This window comes from Coregonus clupeaformis, chromosome 31 (genome assembly GCF_020615455.1).
Source record: "Coregonus clupeaformis isolate EN_2021a chromosome 31, ASM2061545v1, whole genome shotgun sequence".
Classification (NCBI taxonomy): Eukaryota; Metazoa; Chordata; class Actinopteri; order Salmoniformes; family Salmonidae; genus Coregonus; species Coregonus clupeaformis.
This window is the reverse complement of record NC_059222.1, coordinates 3,075,020-3,084,760: the sequence shown is the minus strand read 5'-3', so window position 1 is coordinate 3,084,760 and position 9,741 is coordinate 3,075,020.

Genomic DNA, 9,741 nt, shown 5'->3' with positions numbered 1-9,741 from the left:
TGTGGTGTGGGAGGAGTCGCCATTGCCCCACACTCCTCCGTCCACCATAGGACTGCTTTCCTCCTCCTCCCTGAATTCTTAGGTATAGCCTCAGTAGCTGCCCCCACAACATGCTCTGTGAGTGGGAGGTATGGGAGGAGTCGACAGTAGGGAGTGATCATTACCCCATAGTATGCACAGTAGGCCGGAGGGTGGAGGAGGTGTCAGTGGATGGAGTAGGCAGGTGGGTGTTTGGAAGGGCAAAGTGGGATCAGTTTCAGGAGCTGAGTGAGCAGGTGATGGCTCGGGTGGATATGAGGGGATGTGGATCGTATGAATAACTGGGTGAGAACAGCGTTAGTGGAGGCAGCTACTGAGGCTATACCTAAGAGTTCAGGGAGGAGGAGGAAAGCAGTCCTATGGTGGACGGAGGAGGGTGGGGCAATGGTGAGGAGTAGGAACAGAGTATTTAGAGTACTTGAAAAAAGGATGCATAACTTCTGATTCAGTATAAGCAGGCCCAGGTCCTGATGAGGATAACTATCCGTCAGGCAAAGAGGTCATGTTGGCGTCGGTTCTGTGACACCATTGGAAGAGTGACACCTGTGGGAGAAGTGTGGGGGATGATTAAGAGGATGAGTGGGGTTACAAGGGAGTGGGATTAGCCAGTGTTGACGAGTGGGAAGGATGTGGCAGTAACAGGTGAGAAGACAGAGATGATGGCCAAAGCGTTTGTCCAAGTGCATAGCTCGGCAAATTTGTCAGAGGGGGAGAGAGAGATGGGAGAGGAGCATCCTGGAGTGCTGGATAGGAGGGAGGATGTAAATAATGGATTGAATGCACCATTTACAGTGAGGGAAAAAAGTATTTGATCCCCTGCTGATTTTGTACGTTTGCCCACTGACAAAGAAATTATCAGTCTATAATTTTAATGGTAGGTTTATTTGAACAGTGTGAGGCAGAAAAACAACAACAAAATCCAGAAAAGCATGTCAATAATTTTATAAATTGATTTGCATTTTAATTAGGGAAATAATTATTTGACCCCTCTGGAAAACATGACTTAGTACTTGGTGGCAAAACTCTTGTTGGCAATCACAGAGGTCAGACGTTTCTTGTAGTTGGCCACCAGGTTTGCACACATCTCAGGAGGGATTTTGTTCCACTCCTCTTTGCAGATCTTCTCTAAGTCATTAAGGTTTCGAGGCTGACGTTTGGCAACTCGAACCTTCAGCTCCCTCCACAGATTTTCTATGGGATTAAGGTCTGGAGACTGGCTAGGCCACTCCAGGACCTTAATGTGCTTCTTCTTGAGTCACTCCTTTGTTGCCTTGGCCGTGTGTTTTGGGTCATTGTCATGCTGGAATACCCATCCACGACCCATTTTCAATGCCCTGGCTGAGGGAAGGAGGTTCTCACCCAAGATTTGACAGTACATGGCCCCGTCCATCGTCCCTTTGATGCGGTGAAGTTGTCCTGTCCCCTTAGCAGAAAAACACCCCCCAAAGCATAATGTTTCCACCTCCATGTTTGACGGTGGGGATGGTGTTCTTGGGGTCATAGGCAGCATTCCTCCTCCTCCAAACACGGCGAGTTGAGTTGATGCCAAAGAGCTCGATTTTGGTCTCATCTGACCACAACACTTTCACCCAGTTCTCCTCTGAATCATTCAGATGTTCATTGGCAAACTTCAGACGGGCATGTATATGTGCATCCTTGTGGGCGCTGCAGGATTTCAGTCCTTCACGGCGTAGTGTGTTACCAATTGTTTTCTTGGTGACTATGATCCCAGCTGCCTTGAGATCATTGACAAGATCCTCCTGTGTAATTCTGGGCTGATTCCTCACCGTTCTCATGATCATTGCAACTCCACGAGGTGAGATCTTGCATGGAGCCCCAGACTGAGGGAGATTGACAGTTCTTTTGTGTTTCTTCCATTTGCGAATAATCGCACCAACTGTTTTCACCTTCTCACCAAGCTGCTTGGCGATGGTCTTATAGCCCATTCCAGCCTTGTGTAGGTCTACAATCTTGTCCCTGACATCCATGGAGAGCTCTTTGGTCTTGGCCATGGTGGAGAGTTTGGAATCTGATTGATTGATTGCTTCTGTGGACAGGTGTCTTCTATACAGGTAACAAGCTGAGATTAGGAGCACACTCTTAAAGGGAGTGCTCCTAATCTCAGTTTGTTACCTGTATAAAATACACCTGGGAGCCAGAAATCTTTCTGATTGAGAGGGGGTCAAATACTTATTTCCCTCATTAAAATGCAAATCAATTTATAACATTTTTGACATGTGTTTTTCTGGATATTTGTGTTGTTATTCTGTCTCTCACTGTTCAAATAAACCTACCATTAAAATTATAGACTGATCATGTCTTTGTCAGTGGGCAAACGTACAAAATCAGCAGGGGATCAAATACTTTTTTCCCTCACTGTCCCATAGCAGAGGTGAAAGGGGCAATAGGTAAGGCTGGGTTAACTTCACCTGGGAAAGATGAGGTGTGCTATGTTATGTTGGGCAATCTTAGTGATGAGGCACTGGATAAGGTATTGGTGTTGTGGGAGGAGGGGAAACTACCAGGCAGCTGGAAGGAGGCAGTAGTGGTACCAATCCAGAGGCCAGGGAAGGACCCAACGAGGCCAATAGCTTTAACATCACATGAATGTAAGATTATGGAATTTATGATTACGGAGAGGCTAACTTACTTCCTGGAGAGCAGGGGGCTAGTAGCGCCACATCAGAGTGGGTTCAGGAAAGGTAGGGGAACTATGGATCCAGTGCTCTGCTTAGAAGCAGAGGTCAGGAAGGCTCAGGTGAGCAAGGAGACTGTTGTAGCTGTCTTTTCTGATGTGGAGAAGGCATATGATATGATATGGAAGGAGGGGTTGTTAATCAAGCTTGATGTTATGGGGTTAGGAGGAAGAACGTATAACTGGATAAAGGATTTCCTGTTTGGAAGGTCAATCCAGGTGAGGGTGGGGAAGTCTATCAGGCAGCTACCTAGTGGATAAGGGTACACCACAAGGGAGCGTGATTAGTCCTCTGTTGTTCTCAATTATGTTTACCCTCAGGAACGGCCAGATATTGGGAGGTCGTTATTTGCAGATGATGGGGCCTTATGGAAGAGGGGATGAAATGTGCCATACATAGTCAGGAAGGTACAGGAAGCAATTGATGAGGTAGAGAGGTGGGCATTAATGTGGGGATTCAGGTTCTCTGTAGAGAGAACTCAGACAGTGTTCTTTACCAGGAGGAAGGTGGGAGATGAGGTATGCTTGAGGTTATATGGGAGAAACTTTGAGAGGGTGTGGCCTTCAGGTTCCTTAGGGTATACTTTGACACTAGACTGACCTGGGCAGAACACATTGAGAGAGTGGTGGGAAAGTGTAAAAAGGTGCTACATGTGATGCGCTGTCTGACGGGGAAGGAGTGGGGGGCTGGGCGTTCATCATTGAGGACCATGTATGTTGCATTGATCCGATCTGTAATAGACTATGGCAGTATAGCGTATGGTTCAGAAGCCCGGACCTCATTGGAAAGATTAGATGTCATACAGGGGCAAAGACTCAGAATATGTAGTGGGGTGTTTCGGACGTCCCCTTTGGCTGCATTACAGGTGGAGATGGGGGATATGCCATTGCAGATTAGGAGACAGCAGCTGGCAATTAATTATTGGGTCAACCAACAAGGACATGGGGTGTCTCATCCTGCGAAAGGGATTTTACAGGCATGCTGGGAACATGAGCAAAGACAGAACACAAGCTTTGTGTGGGTGGGTAATACCCAGGCGAAGGAGATGGGACTGTATGGAAGGGAGTTTAGTCCAACGGTAGTTATTCCTGGAAATCCATCATGGCTACTCCCGCCTCTAGTAGTTGATCTAGAAGTGTTGGAGAGACTACAGAAAGATAGGGAGGGTGTTGATCAATCTGATTTGTTTAAGAGACGTCTGGATACTGTGTATCAGGATTTTGTGGCCATTTTATTATAGTTTTTTTAAACCTTTATTTAACCAGGTAGGCCAGTTGAGAACAAGTTCTCATTTACAACTGCGACCTGGCCAAGATATAAATAACAATATGGGGATGAGGTAGTTGGGTGGGCTAATTACAGATGGGCTGTGTACAGGTGCAGTGATCAGTAAGCTGCTCTGACAACTGATAATTAAAGTTAGTGAGGGAGATAAGAGTCTCCAACTTAAGAGATTTTTGCAGTTCGTTCCAGTAATTAGCAGCAGAGAACTGGAAGGAATGGCGGCCAAAGGAGGTGTTGGCTTTGGGGATGACCAGTGAGATATACAGTGGGGAAAAAAGTATTTAGTCAGCCACCAATTGTGCAAGTTCTCCCACTTAAAAAGATGAGAGAGGCCTGTAATTTTCATCATAGGTACACGTCAACTATGACAGACAAATTGAGGAGAAAAAATCCAGAAAATCACATTGTAGGATTTTTAATGAATTTATTTGCAAATTATGGTGGAAAATAAGTATTTGGTCACCTACAAACAAGCAAGATTTCTGGCTCTCACAGACCTGTAACTTCTTCTTTAAGAGGCTCCTCTGTCCTCCACTCGTTACCTGTATTAATGGCACCTGTTTGAACTTGTTATCAGTATAAAAGACACCTGTCCACAACCTCAAACAGTCACACTCCAAACTCCACTATGGCCAAGACCAAAGAGCTGTCAAAGGACACCAGAAACAAAATTGTAGACCTGCACCAGGCTGGGAAGACTGAATCTGCAATAGGTAAGCAGCTTGGTTTGAAGAAATCAACTGTGGGAGCAATTATTAGGAAATGGAAGACATACAAGACCACTGATAATCTCCCTCGATCTGGGGCTCCACGCAAGATCTCACCCCGTGGGGTCAAAATGATCACAAGAACGGTGAGCAAAAATCCCAGAACCACACGGGGGGACCTAGTGAATGACCTGCAGAGAGCTGTGACCAAAGTAACAAAGCCTACCATCAGTAACACACTACGCCGCCAGGGACTCAAATCCTGCAGTGCCAGATGTGTCTCCCTGCTTAAGCCAGTACATGTCCAGGCCCGTCTGAAGTTTGCTAGAGTGCATTTGGATGATCCAGAAGAGGATTGGGAGAATGTCATATGGTCAGATTAAACCAAAATATAACTTTTCCCCGAGTGGCGCAGTGGTCTAAGGCACTGCATCGCAGTGCTAGCTGTGCCACTAGATATCCTGGTTCGAATCCAGGCTCTGTCGTAGCCGGCCGCGACCGGGAGACCCATGGGGCGGCGCACAATTGGCACAGCGTCGTCCAGGGTAGGGGAGGGAATGGCCGGCAGGGATGTAGCTCAGTTGGTAGAGCATGGCGTTTGCAACGCCAGGGTTGTGGGTTTGATTCCCACAGGGGGCCAGTATGAAAAAAAATACAAAAAATAAGGTATGCACTCACTAACTGTAAGTCGCTCTGGATAAGAGCGTCTGCTAAATGACTAAAATGTAAATGTAAAAACTCAACTCGTCGTGTTTGGAGGACAAAGAATGCTGAGTTGCATCCAAAGAACACCATACCTACTGTGAAGCATGGGGGTGGAAACATCATGCTTTGGGGCTGTTTTTCTGCAAAGGGACCAGGACGACTGATCTGTGTAAAGGAAAAAATTAATGGGGCCATGTATCGTGAGATTTTGAGTGAAAACCTCCTTCCATCAGCAAGGGCATTGAAGATGAAACGTGGCTGGGTCTTTCAGCATGACAATGATCCCAAACACACCGCCCGGGCAATGAAGGAGTGGCTTCGTAAGAAGCATTTCAAGGTCCTGGAGTGGCCTAGTCAGTCTCCAGATCTCAACCCCATATAAAATATTTGGAGGGAGTTGAAAGTCTGTGTTGCCCAGCGACAGCCCCAAAACATCACTGCTCTAGAGGAGATCTGCATGGAGGAATGGGCCAAAATACCAGCAACAGTGTGTGAAAACCTTGTGAAGACTTACAGAAAACGTTTGACCTGTGTCATTGCCAACAAAGGGTATATAACAAAGTATTGAGAAACTTTTGTTATTGACCAAATACTTATTTTCCACCATAATTTGCAAATTGATTCATTAAAAATCTGTCCCATATAGATTGCAAAATAGTTGGGAAGAGATCTTTGACGTGCCGATCCCATGGCATAGTGTTTATGAACTGACACGCAAAACGACACCGGATTCAAAAATTAGAATCTTTCAATTTAAATTATTATATAAAATTCTTGCTACCAATAGAATGTTATTTATATGGGGGATACAATCTTCCCAGCTCTGCAGATTTTGTTGTGAAGAGACAGAATCATTAGATCATTTGTTTTGGTTCTGTCCATTTGTAGCTTGTTTTTGGACACAGGTCCAGGAATGGCTAAAGGATTGCAATATTTACCTGGAGCTAACCTTGCAGATAGCATACTGGGTGATCTGAAAAGTCATAGTCAATCAATCAATAATATAATAATACTTTTAGTAAAAATGTTTATTTTTAATTCACAATCTGTAGAAGCAATGAGAATAGAAAGGTTCAGAACTTTTGTAAAACATCACAGTACGGTTGAAATATATATGGCAAATAGAAATCCTATATGGATGGTGTTACGAGATAGATGGGAGGTATTGAATAGAGTTGAAGGATGGGACTAATAACAAATAACAACAAATAATAACAAAGATAGCTAATAATGTAAGCATACTGTGTGCATAATAAGTATATAGGTTGTAAGTTGGGAGCTTTTGGGAAAGAGCACAGTTAGACATATAGAAGCAAACCGCATATAGAAGCAAACCGGATGGACATCATGAAAATGATCGGAGAGGTTGAGAGTAGAAGAAGTTCATATATATATAATATAATTATTGTAAAATTAACTCTGTCCATAAGGTGTAGATGGTAAGTATAGATCGGAAGTAGAGGCCTGGGCATTGTTGTTCACTAATTTACTCCAAGTAGGGAAAGGATGGCGGGGTTGAAAAGTAATAAAGGGGAGTATATATATATATATATTAAAAAACATGGGGGATTGGAAGTGATGCAGACAATTACATTGATAGAAGATACAATCTATCTGCAATATTAAGCTGATCCACCCCCAAAAAAAAAGGGTATATAACAAAGTATTGAGAAACTTTTGTTATTGACCAATTACTTATTTTCCACCATAATTTGCAAATAAATTCATAAAAAATCCTACAATGTGATTTTCTGGATTTTTTTTCCTCATTTTTTCTGTCATAGTTGACGTGTACCTATGATGAAAATTACAGGCCTCTCTCATCTTTTTAAGTGGGAGAACTTGCACAATTGGTGGCTGACTAAATACTTTTTTTCCCCACTGTACCTGCTGGAGCGCATACTACGGGTGGGTGTTGCTATGGTGACCAATGAGCTAAGATAAGGCGGGGATTAGCCTAGCAGAGATTTATAGATGACCTGGAGCCAGTGGGTTTGGTGACGAATATGTAGTGAGGGCCAGCCAACGAGAGCGTACAGGTCACAATGGTGGGTAGTAAATGGGGCTTTGGTGACAAAACGGATGGCACTGTGATAGACTACATCCAATTTGCTGAGTAGAGTGTTGGAGGCTATTTTGTAAATGACATTGCCGAAGTCAAGGATCGGTAGGATAGTCAGTTTTACAAGGGCATGTTTGGCAGCATGAGTGAAGGAGGCTTTGTTGCGAAATAGGAAGCCGATTCTAGATTTAACTTTGGATTGGAGATGCTTCATGTGAGTCTGGAAGGAGAGTTTACGGTCTAACCAGACACCTAGGCATTTGTAGTTGTCCACATATTCTAAGTCAGACCCGCCGAGAGTAGTGATTCTAGTCGGGCGGGCGGGTGCAAGCAGCGTTCGATTGAAGAGCATGCATTTAGTTTTACTAGCGTTTAAGTGCAGTTGGAGGCTACGGAAGGAGTGTTGTATGGCATTGAAGCTCGTTTGAAGGTTTGTTAACACAGTGTCCAATGAAGGGCCAGATGTATACAAAATGGTGTCGTCTGCATAGAGGTGGATCTGAGAGTCACCAGCAGCAAGAGCGACATCATTGATATACACAGAGAATAGAGTCGGCCCGAGAATTGAACCCTGTGGCACCCCCATAGAGACTGCCAGAGGTCCAGACAATTCGCCCTCCGATTTGACACATTGAACTCTTATCTGAGAAGTAGTTGGTGAACCAGGCGAGGCAGCTGGGAGGAGGTGCTCTTATTCTCCATGGACTTTACAGTGTCCCAAAACTTTTTGGAGTTAGTGCTACAGGATGCAAATTTCTGTTTGAAAAAGCTAGCCTTTGCTTTCCTAACTGATTGTGTATATTGGTTCCTGACTTCCCTGAAAAGTTGCATATCGCGGGGGCTGTTCGATGCTAATGCAGTACGCCACAGGATGTTTTTGTGCTGGTCAAGGGCAGTCAAGTCTGGGGTGAACCAGGGGCTATATCTGTTCTTAGTTCTGAATTTTTTGAATGGGGCATGCTTATTTAAAGCACTTTTAAAGAACAACCAGGCATCCTCTACTGATGGAAAGAGGTCAATATCCATCCAGGATACCCGGGCCAGGTCAATTAGAAAGGCCTACTCGCTGAACTGTTTTAGGGAGCGTTTGACAGTGATGAGGGGTGGTCGTTTGACCGCGGACCCATTACGGGCACAGGCAATGAGGCAGTGATCGCTGAGATCCTGGTTGAAGACAGCGGAGGTGTATTTAGAGGGTAAATTAGTCAGGATGATATCTATGAGGGTGCCCATGTTTACGGATTTAGGATTGTACCTGGTAGGTTCCTTGATAATTTGTGTGAGATTGAGGGCATCTAGTTTAGATTGTAGGACGGCCGGGGTGTTAAGCATATCCCAGTTTAGGTCACCAAGCAGTACGAACTCTGAGGATAGATGGGGGGCAATCAATTCACATATGGTGTCCAGGGCACAGCTGGGGGCTGTTGGGGGTCTGTAGCAAGCAGCAACAGTGAGAGACTAATTTCTGGAAAGGTGGATTTTTATAATAATAATAATAATAATAATAATTTTTAGAAGTAGAAGCTCAAACAGTTTGGGCACAGACCTGTATAGTATGATAGAGCTCTGCAGGCTGTCTCTACAGTAGATTGCAACTCCGCCCCCTTTGGCAGTTCTATCTAGATGGAAAATGTTGTAGTTGGGGATGGACATTTCATAAGTTTTGGTGGCCTTCCTAAGACATGATTCAGACACTGCTAGAACATCAGGGTAGGCGGAGTGTGCTAACGCAGTGAATAACTCAAACTTAGGGAGGAGGCTTCTGATTTTAACATGCAAGAAACCAAGGCTTTTACGGTTACAGAAGTCAACAAATGATAGCGCCTGGGGAGTAGGAGTGATACTGGGGGCTACAGGGCCTGGGTTAACCTCTACATCACCAGAGGAACAGAGGAGGAGTAGAATAAGGATACTGCTAAAGGCTTTAAGAACTGGTCTTCTAGCGCGTTGGGTACAGAGAATAAAAGGGGCAGATTTCCGGGCGTTGTAGAATAGATTCAGGGCATTATGTACAGACAAGGATATGAGTACAGTGGAGGTAAACCTAAGCGTTGGGTAATGATGAAAGAGATAGCATCACTGGAGGCACCGATTGAGCTGGTTTCCGCGTGTATGGGGGGTGGGACAAAGGAGCTATCTGAGGCAGGTTGAGCAGGACTGGGGGCTCTACAGTGAAATTATATAATAAGAACTAACCAAAAGAGCAATAAGCAAGGCATATTGACATGGGAGAGAGGCATAAAGCAAT